Genomic DNA, 10,829 nt, shown 5'->3' on the forward strand with positions numbered 1-10,829 from the left:
CACGGTGAGTTTTGTCCTTCCAAAGGTGGAGGAAGCGAGAGAGGAGTCGAGCTCGTCCCGAGCTTTCCGCGGTGGGCGGCTGCACACCGGAGCAGGACGAGCTTGTGTGTGCTGATGGTGTTGTAGCAGAACTTGGCGCATGCCTCGAAGGTCCCCGCGCTGCCGAGAAACCTCGAGCTCGACGATATCGCCGTCGCTGATGTAGCCGAAAATGGATAAGACCGTCGAACCTGCATATCATATGAACCTTAAAACTGACCATGCGAAGTGCATGCCATATAAACAACCATGGATAAGATTTGATGGTGGAATCGGTCTAGCTACTATTGTAATAGGAAATGTTGTGCAATTACTTTGGCGTCCCTTTTTACTTGTAAAGATGCAGAAACTTACATCCGAGTTGCATTGTACAACATCTTCTTATTTCAAAGTGTATTGCAGAAATTGTTGTGGATTCAATTTTTGAAAATCATGCTCCAAACAACCTGTGTATGGGACTGTGTATGGGACGGTGTATACACTTTGATTTGCATTTTGAATGGACCACGAAGGTTGGGACTGACATGTAAAGGGGAAATGGATGACAATATAAATACACTTGATGCAACGGAGTTAGGAAAGTCTGTTAGAATTTCCATGCTCCTGCTCTTGCATCTCATGCTCCCTATAGCCAATCCAACGGGTAGATGAACGTGCATAGCTAGCCACCATGGTAGTCTACTATTTTGCATATATATATATATATATATATATATATATATATATATATATATATATATATCGACGCGGATTTTCTACCCGCATGGCTAGCTGTGCATAGGCTTAGCACCGTTGGATATAGGGAGCATGTGGGTTGGGCAATGCAGATTGGTTCGCTGGACGTTTGGGTTTGTAAACGGCTGTTAGCTTTTGGCGGCAACATGCACACGCATTCTTTTCCGTCTGACGAGACATGCATGGGAACACCATCGGCGTGAGCTGCTTTTCGGATGATGCTTTCTGGTAGAGCGAGTCGTGGTGTCGTTTTGTCAACATGTCTGCTTCCAACGATTTTTTCATGACATGGTTATGCTTGTTCGAATGGATGGGTCGTATGACATTGTGCCAGAGGAGTACACATGTTGTTTGAAAAAGGAGAGGAAACCAGGCCAACTAGAGGCAGAGGAGTACACATGCACTGGCACATGCACTGGCACATAGTGGCAAGGCAAACTCAAGGAGCTGAATGCAGCCAATGGCTAGCATAGCTGAGCAAAAACACCATGCATAATAGAAACACTTAGAGCATCTCCAGTCGCGTCCCCCAAACCGTCCCCCAAAGGGATTTGGGGCGCGCCGGACAAAAAAAGCGTTCCAGTCGCGTCCCCCAAAGCCCTTTTTTGTCCGGCGCGCCCCTATACGGTGTCCGGCGCCCCGAGCCCGTCCCCGTCCCACAGGGACGCTCCGGGGACGCCGGACACAACGCAAGCGAGGCCAACCGACGCGGGCCCGACCCGTCGGCGGCACGGAAGGCTAAAACCCCGTCGCCTACCTTTGGTCAAGCGACGTTAATGGCGTCCCTGTTTTCCCAGGCGACGCAGGGACGCGTCTCGTCGTGCATGGCCGCGTGGCCGTCCGCGCCGGAGTTATTGCGTGCAACCACCCGCTGCCGCCGCTGTTTTAAGGCGCCCTGTAGTTAGCGCCGCTCATAATCCTTCTCGTCGCCGCCGCCTCCCCCCTCCCAGATCCTCTCTTCGCCGCTCAAAAAATGTCGTCCTCCCGCAAGATCGCCGCGGCGAACGGCTTCGGACGCGGCAGCCTCACCGTGGCGGAGGCGTGGGCGCTGTACAACGCCCGGTATCCAGTCCCGCCGGACATGCGGCTGCCAAGCAGCGGCGGCTGGAGGATGGCCGTGAACGGCATTGGCGTTCCGCCGCCGCCGAAGCCGCGCACGGACCAATGGTGGGACGCCGTCAAGGCCCGTTGGGCTCAACTCACCGCCCAGGAGCGGAGGGATCCGACGTGGGCGGTCGACAACAACGACGCCTGGTGGACGTCGTACTTCCAGGCGAAGTACGACGTCGAGATGCACAGCACCGACGGGCTCGTCGGCGGCCCCAACAGCTGGAACAAGGACGGCCGCGCCCTTTTCTGGGGCGTTCCGGGGCGTACCCTCGAGAACGTCATCCGCGGCCTCCGCAACGGCGCTCCGCGGCTGGAGATGCCGTCGTCGCCGCCGCCGTCTCCTCAATGGCAGCCGAGGAGGACGACTTACTCGTCCTCCTCGCACTCTTCTTCCTCGGGACCGGCGCGATCGGCGCGATCGACGCCGTCCTCGTCGTACCGGTCGGCGCCCTACACCGTCCCCAAACGGGAGGTCAAGGAGGAGCCGGCGATGCCCGTCAACACGAGGCGTGGCGGTAGCGGCAGCGGGCGGCAGCAAGGGAGGCGCGGCGGCGCCCTCCTCATCCCGAAGCCGGAGGTGAAGGAGGAGCCGGAGGAAGCAACGCAGGCGGCGCTGCTGGCGGAGTACGAGCGGCAGCAGCGGCTCATCGCCAGCAGCGACGACCCCGAGGACTGCCCAGGGCTGCGGGCGGCGTTCATGGCGTCCATGGACGACAAGGACGCCTGGAGGGGCGACCTGGACGCGGCGATCGCCATGTCCATCCTCGACTCCGGCAAGCCGCTGGTGGACCTCACCGACGACGGCGAGGCAGGACCAAGCGGCTTGGTGAAGGACGAGCCCGTGGACGAGCCCGTCGACGAGCGCGGCAAGCAGGAGGTCGTCACCGACGAGATGTACAACTTCCAGCAGTACTACGACGCCTCCGGCCGCCGTAAGCGGTTCTAGATTAGGTTTAGTTTTAAAGTTAGTCAAATTTCGTTCGAATCTATGTAAATTTGGACGAATCTAATCGAATCTAGTTAAGTTTAAAATTTGCGAAATTTTGTTTGGGGGACGCGACTGGGGAGCGACGTCCCCCAAACGCGGCACGAACGAAACACGTCCCCCAAACGCTCAATCCGGCGCGGTTTGGGGGACGCGACTGGAGATGCTCTTATGTTTGAATCCTGCCTGCCCGTTTCTTGATGAGACTTGTCAACTGCATGTCATTCTGATGCTTCTATCGTTTGGCTAATCAATAGATTCTCTGAATTTTAGCCATAACTTAGTTGCCACTTAAATGATACAAGTTGACACGATGATGCCAGGCAGCTATTTTTTGCCGGCTTCATGAGACCATCCCTGGCTTATCCTGCATATCTTTACCCCGTGTATATATGCAACAAGAAAGACTGCACAATTAGATCCTTGTCCACTCTCTGCTTAGAGGCACTGGTAAGTGCTGCTTTCCTATACTGTTTTTACATAGATTCAAAACCAACTTAACGGAACTTTCTAATGGACAGTACATTAGAAACACTGAAAGAATTGCAGATGCTCCTCCATGAGTAGGCCTTCCTGGTGCTCCTGCGGCAGCTCTTCGGTAACTCCGAAGGAGTTCAGCTTCTACAGGGAGGACAGAACACAGTGGAGAGTACATTAGAAACGCTGAAACAATTGCAGATGCTTCTAGTACACTATTGAATAAATGCAAATTCTCATCAAAAGAAGGTCTTATCAAATCATTGCATGGAGAGAACTACAACTGGGTTTTAAGCCAGTCGAGAACACAACCAATGCTGGAAATTCATTTGCTATGACACAAAACCAAACCACATACCCAGTGTTTGTATGTTGCCTAGCATTTACCAGTGAATAATTGAGGTGGATCGCGAGCAATAGAAACAATCCTACTGTCTATGAAACCCCCGACGCTCACAAAACTCAGAGAAATAACCAATCCTCATGGCAATAGGAGCACCGCATGCAGTAGGACAGATCAGACCAGCCCAAAGTGTTGTAGGACACAATGGCAATACATTATCAAAGTTCCTAGCTAGATGCTTGTAGTGCCCTACTGCATATTTGCGACTTTTCACGAAACAAGTTTTATCGAACCATCGCATAGAGAAAACTACACTATGAAAGCTAGAAGGGTGGAAATTTTGATTGTCTCGAATATTTTGCTTTTGAGCCAGAATAGAGCATGGCCAACAGTGAAAATCCATGCGATTGCCATAGAGCAAAACCACATATCCTCCTAGTATGCGTGTTTTCTAGCATCGCTGGTGAGCAATGTCTGGATTCTTCCACCAAGGTAAATTGTGAGGTGTCGTAGGAACAAACCCTACTGCCTAAGCGGCCTGTGATTTCCGTGTTTTACCAGCAACCATGACAAATGAGAACCAATAAAGAATCAGCTCCCCATGTTTTCCGTAAAATAAATTTGGAAGAATACAATGTTCAGAAAAATGAGACGGTGCCCATTTGATATAATTTTGAGCCTACTCTAGATCACAAACAGTGCTCAAATACATTATGTCACGGTATTTGTAATGGTCATGGTAGAAAATTACAAAGCAGGAAAAAAGGGATGCAAAATACATGGAGAAAATCAAGATATTAAAAAGGCCATACCCAAGTCACAGATATTAAAAAATATCATGGCTTCCACCGTGGTAGCTCCCAACTCGATTTGGCCGAGGGCGGGAGCTCAGTTAGAGCAGAATAAAGGCAATGTGATGCGGTGGGCCTGCAACTAGAGGCGTTGGCAGCAGATGAACAGAGAACAACCGCATCAGTTGCTGGGCTCGCCGGTAAAGGGGCAAGCGCTGATGAATCCCGATCTGCACCAGATGGTCAAAAAGAAATCAACTAATCCATCTGAGGTGGCAACAAGCAAATCCAACCTCAAAACCATTTGTTGGTTTGTATGCCATCCCACAATCTAACAAAGATCAGACGAGAAAAGCTAAATGCAGAAAGCAAAAAAAAACTGCAAGGAAGGATGGGAAAAAACTGCAAGATTAATTTGAAGGTGCATACACTGGAACTCGTTGGCCACAGGTTCAAAAAAAAAAAAAGAACTCGTTGGCCACAGAACCGAGAGGGAGAACCAACCCACACCGAGCAGGCATATACGGGACCGGCTTCAGGCAACCGCCGCGGCGGTCCTGGTGGGCAGCAGCGTGGAACAGACTACCAGACCAGACCAACAGAGCACGACACGAGGAGGAAGGCGCACCTGCTCGACGCGCTCCATGGGCATCAACTGGGCTGCCGTGCGCCGGCTGCGTCCCCGGCCACAGCTTCGTTGATTCCGGCCATGGCCTGCAGCCAGGTCCAGTGGCCCGACCGGCCGGCCCCACGCCCAGCCTCGCCGAGAGATCCCAACTAGCAACCCAATCACGTTCTCCCAAATCTTGGGCAAGAAAATGACAAGTAAATTCAAAAAATCAAGGCAATCTCGAAGCAAGAATGGGCTTGTGTTGCAGAAACTTTAGGCCTAAACAGATACGCCATAGGCCTCGAGACAATGAAGAACAAATAGAAAAAAAAAACATGAGTATAACCATACCCATCCATCCAGATCCACGACCTTGACAAAGAAATTGCGAGATGACTATCCTACGCGTGGTCAACAGGTAGAAGAAACTCACCAGAAACAAAAACATGGGAACAAGAACAATAATCACTAAAATTCCAGATGAGCAAAGGAAAGTGACACCGAGAACCAGGAAAAAAGAACCCAATTCGTGCTAGCGGAACAGAAAAGTTAACAAAAGGAAACCAATTTGGATGGCTAGCAACATTGCAACACAGCGAGGATCGGGGTGAAATCCATCCAGCCGGGTGGCTCATGCATCGTGCGGTCTCGCCCATGCAAGGAGACAACCGCGCCGCGCGATCTCGTTGTAGGGGTTCCACTCAAGCGCCAGACGGCCGTGTGCAGCCGCAATATCTCGCCGCCCCACCGGGTCAACGCGGCGCTTGCCGCCCTGCCGAGCCATCCCTTTGGCCGTGCGCAACTGCAGCAGCCCAAATCGCTGGGACAAGCACGGGACCAGATCTGGCCTGTACCATACCCTGCTCGGCCGAACCTCCATACACGAACGCCCAGGTCGGGGCTGCTCGCCCACCTCCGCACCCAGCACCACACCACGAGTGGCCATCGACCACCACGCAAAGGGATGATGGGAGGTAAAGGACGCCAGGCACCTTCGGTTGGGAGGTGAGGGACGAAGTTCCGCTAGGCTCCCACGGTTGCAGGTGAGGGCCGGGCGCCACCGGGCTCGGAGGAACCGGGGCCGCCTCCATGGGGAAGCACAGGAGCCGCGCATGGAGGGTGCGGCCTACCGGAGCGGTGGAGTTGTGGGGATGCGCGGCGGAGGAGAGGATGCCGGCGACCACGCAGGTGGAAATTGTGAATGCCTAGTGCGGTGGATTTGGTTTGGAAAGATAGAGGTAACTATGGGTAGGTCGTGATGGGAATTTTTTTTTCTATTTTTCTTTCGCCATCCGGCGTGGTGGGTTTGGAACAGTATACATACAGGCCTACATCTGCTGCTACAATGCATTAGCTGGCCGGTGCGTGCCGTAGCCCATGGCTAGCTATGGTTAGACAGGCAACGGGTCCAAAGGCTTCTAGTAGTATGTAGCTGTGGGCTGCTAGATGCGCAAGTTCTCTCCTATACGTGACAACAGTTTGCCCTCTCTGCTCGCGCGCGTCGTAATGTTGGTGCCGTGCTACTCTTATTTGGCAAGAACAACACACGTAGACAAACAGAAATGTCTTATCATGATTGAGTGGGAGGGATAGTACTCTCCATCTCCATGTGATAAAGCTGCTGCTGGTGAAGTGTATCATGGAGATGCTTTTTTTTAAATCGTTGCACCGGGTGTGACGGCGTTAGGACCACGTTGGGAATTGGCTCCACCATATCATGATCCCTATATCAACTATGGGGTGAATCAACGGTTTTGATCCCATGGGTAGCTAGCCATGTGGTTAGCTGGCTATTCCTAGGGAGCAGAATTACTTATTCTACACCCGGGTCTATTGCATCAAACCTAGCCACATGGTTCAGCGCACCGGCTCGTCCGCGAACGGTCACACCACAAGCAATGTAATTTTCATTTTTCTTTTTACATTGCCGGTTTATTTTTCCACCGCTATTGTTAGCCCACGGTCAGATCAAGGTAATCGTGCGCGGCCGGCGGTTTTGGAAATTGGGCGAGCGAACGCAGTGGCGATTGCGGCTGCCGGCGAGCTGCGGGCTGCGAGTGGCTATAGCTGGGAATAGAGGCCGGCGGTTCGTGGCAAGCGGGTGACCTCGCTGGCGCGCGTCGCTGCGGGCGGCCTGTGCGCCGTGCGGCTCAGCGCGGGTGGCCTCGTCTCGGCCGCAGCGGGCGCCGCCGGGATTTGCAGGGGCGAGTGGCGTGGTTTGGGCAGGGCGGCGGGTGGACTCGGCGGTGTACGGCGTGAGTGGATTCGTGCGAGAAGAGCGATTCTTTTTTTTTTTTCCTCTGCCGGTGTGCTTCTACTGCTACCACGGTATGAGGAATCCTCTAGCAAAATCACTCCTCTTTGCACGATTTGTTTTTCAATTTTGTCGGACAATTTCCTGGAGCAGGATTCTATCGGAAGGAGTCCACACCAAGCCGGGAACCAACGCGGGCGGCTGGAGAACCAACGCCTCGTATGTCTCTGGGGCCTCATCGCCGGCTGGAATCGAGTATGGACACCTCACCTCGATCTCAATCTTCATGAGCACCCACTGTTCCTGACCTCCACTAGTCGCTGAAATCAACCATCGCCTGTGTACACGAGTTTCCCCAAACCTGCAGTTCCCGTCTAAATTCCATCACCTCTAGATGTCCCCCCAAATCTCTGCGCACTCACATTGCAGCTCAGCACGTAATTTATTGGTTTAGTTTTTATTAGCCAAATATTTATGGAGGTGCGAATTCGAGTTTGATTTATTTCAATTGCATAGAGCTGGACTACTACTGATCCTCACACCGAGCCTGTCAGACTTTGCTGCATTTTTTTGTTTAGCCTGCACTCAAACCTGGAGTAATCTTTTATGGATTTTTTTTGATTGCTGATTCAGGTTACTGGTTTTTATTTTTCTGAAACATAAACGAGATAATAATGTGCTATTTTGATGCGTACTCATGGAATTGTAGCTTCGTAGATGCGAATGTGCTATTTTTTTGCAGACTATGCAACAGACTTGGAGACGAAGAGTAAGAATCTAGAGGTAATTTTGCGCTGACAAAAAAATGTCAGTGTTTGTGTTCATGTTATAGCTAGGCTGTTGTCGCCTAAGGTGAGCTCAAGTCTAAATCATGTGATTTTTTTAGTTCAGGAATTTTTGCGATATTTAATTTAGGTTTCGGTGTTCTAATATTGATAATTGATAGGGTGGATTAGAACTCTGCAAGTTATAATGATTCAGGGACTGCCATAACTACAATTGTGAGTGATCATGTGTAGGTAGATTCAGTTGCAAGACTTCATGTTCATATCCTCCCTGGCCACCGGAGTAATGACCTAGAGCCCTGCTCCAGCGCTCCTCGCCACTAGCATTGCTCCGGCCACCCCCACTATTTTCTTCGTCGCTGGCGTCCGATGAGCCCCGCATCCCTCCATCGTCGACACAAATAAATCCCTCCATCAGCTACTTGGTCGGCTTAGACGGCGAGGTTTGCCGCTGTTGTTATTCACTTATATCATCAGAATTTTTGGTTGAAACCATACTCAGTTCAGGTAGATTTGTGTAGCTATTATTAGTCTACAGCCTCTGGTACTCACTTCATAAGGTAAATTAGCTGATTTAGAATTTTTTTTTACAACTACCTCAAAAGCTCGTTTTTACATGATGCCGGTCAACAGTATCTCACAGCGTCGAAGTTTCAAACAGGTTTAATAAAAAAAAACTGAAATTTATGGCAAATTGCGTTGTGAATCATGTTATTGCTGCTCAAACTAATGTTCATACTTGATTTGAGTTGACCATCTTTTGGTTAAAACCACAATCCTTTTATGTTCCATATTTTTGCAATTGGTACCATCAATTAGGGCTCCTTAATTACTAATGGTTGTGCTTTCAGCCACATTTTTCTGGATATTTTGTTATTTGTGGCATCAGAGCTGTGCCGTAATAATTGTTTGTGATTTAAATCATCCCAACTCGTGGTGAGAGGCTGTTTCGGAGATGTAATTTCCATTGTTTCATCATGTAGCTGCGCCGGTGTGCTTCTTTACTGATTTCAGTGGTATGCAACCCTTGATTGGTGCTGGCTGCTCCTTAATTTCCCCCCGGTATTCTTCAGCACCGCCCTATTTCTACCAATTTGGATGAGTAAGTGCCAGTCTTTTCTTTCCCATTGTTCATCATTTCTGGTTTGCAATTGTTCAGTTTTACTCGCCATAATATTATTGTAAAAAATGAAGCTTGTGATAGTTTTCTCTTTTGCATTCTTTCTTAGTTGTTGGCTGCAATGGCATCTCCAATCTAGTGCTAGTGGGCGTGCTAGGTTCTATGCGAAAATACGTAATTAAAATATGAATTGTTATTATGAAATGCGTACTGGTTTTGAATTCAAATCCAGCGTGGTTATTTAAATGAATGTAGTCATATTTTCATATGACGTAGGAGCTCTGATGTAGGATTTGTAATTATTTCTTTGCGTCACTTTACTTGTATAATTTACAGCTCCCCTATTTACATTCTCGCGTTTGACGAGGCGCCAAATCACCATAGACATGGCACTGAAATGTTGGCACATTAGCAGGAGAGCCTCCAGCTGTTGTTTGATGGAGTCGAGGTACTTGTGCTCCTTTTCCATACCTCACCTTCAACATTTTTTCACACTCATAGACTTGAGGGCATTGATTTCTTCTTACCCTTGTTGAACATGTTGACAACATAGCTGAAAACTTTTCTTTTAAGTTCGTCCCTGCCTTGCATAGCTTTCTCATATAAACTAAAAAATACATTTTTTGTCATACCGTGTAAGTATGTTAGGTATATTTACCAGCAAAGCTGGATATTTTTTTAGTACCTAGAACTATCAGAAATGCTTAACTGGCAGTTCATGTGTAATGCCAATTTATCACCGACATAACTAGCTAATTGTGCAATGCTTCGTTTTGCGAATAACATTAGGCGACCCGGCTACATATATTTAAACAACAAATATAAATATATTAATATCATCCTTGTTTTCAGTAACCCATAGCCATTCGCTTTTTTGCACGCGAGTGTGATGTTTGTGTCAAGAAGACCACCACCAAGATTAGTAGGCGAAAGGAGAACCAGTACAGAGCTGAAGATCTCTCCTACCTCATCCTCCATGATTTGAACGATATAAGGCCTTCACCTGAAGTTCAGGCCCATGTTAACCCATCTGTAAAAATTGCTTTGAAGTTCCACTTGTGCATCCTCTCCCAAAAAAGAAAGTTGCACTTCTGTATATAGCCAAATATTTCTATTCTAGTGCCCACGTACATGTAATGTTTTTGCTTATGAATGTGTCTTTTTATTGGTGTCGTCCAACCAAACATATCCTGAAATGTCTGTGGTGCTTGAATGATGCATGGCTTGTATGCTACCTTCTGTAATTCAACATGTTATGTCCACTGTGTACCATTTTTTTATGTGGTCTGTCCTTTATGTGTAACAACATATTATCTTTGAAAGTTCTGTGTTTCGTGTCGGATATCATATTTCATATGTTGGTCATTTTTAGCACACTTATCTCTACCTAGCAGATTAAAAATATTCTAGACACCGAAAATTTATTTGAAACTGAAGGCTACTACTGGCAGAAGTGGTAACGGATGGAGACTGCTGCTTCCAAGAAATTTCGTTTTCTGAAAACAATTTAGGGTGTGGTGATGAAGGGCCATTGGTTTTCCTTGCATGAGAAGAGGACTTCTGAATGCACCAAAGTAAAA

The 10,829-nt window shown here is 48.9% G+C and overlaps 1 long non-coding RNA gene across 1 annotated transcript; it reads left to right on the plus strand.

Annotated features, from left to right (window-relative positions):
• The first annotated feature begins 7,366 nt into the window (after positions 1 to 7,366).
• Positions 7,367 to 10,518, plus strand: LOC124654430. The gene is made up of 6 exons (XR_006988344.1): positions 7,367 to 7,418; positions 7,498 to 8,127; positions 8,364 to 8,572; positions 9,113 to 9,231; positions 9,586 to 9,697; positions 10,135 to 10,518. It is a non-coding gene; the product is annotated as an uncharacterized LOC124654430 (long non-coding RNA).
• The last annotated feature ends 311 nt before the right edge of the window (positions 10,519 to 10,829 follow it).

This window comes from Lolium rigidum, chromosome 5 (assembly GCF_022539505.1).
Source record: "Lolium rigidum isolate FL_2022 chromosome 5, APGP_CSIRO_Lrig_0.1, whole genome shotgun sequence".
In the NCBI taxonomy this organism is placed as follows: Eukaryota; Viridiplantae; Streptophyta; class Magnoliopsida; order Poales; family Poaceae; genus Lolium; species Lolium rigidum.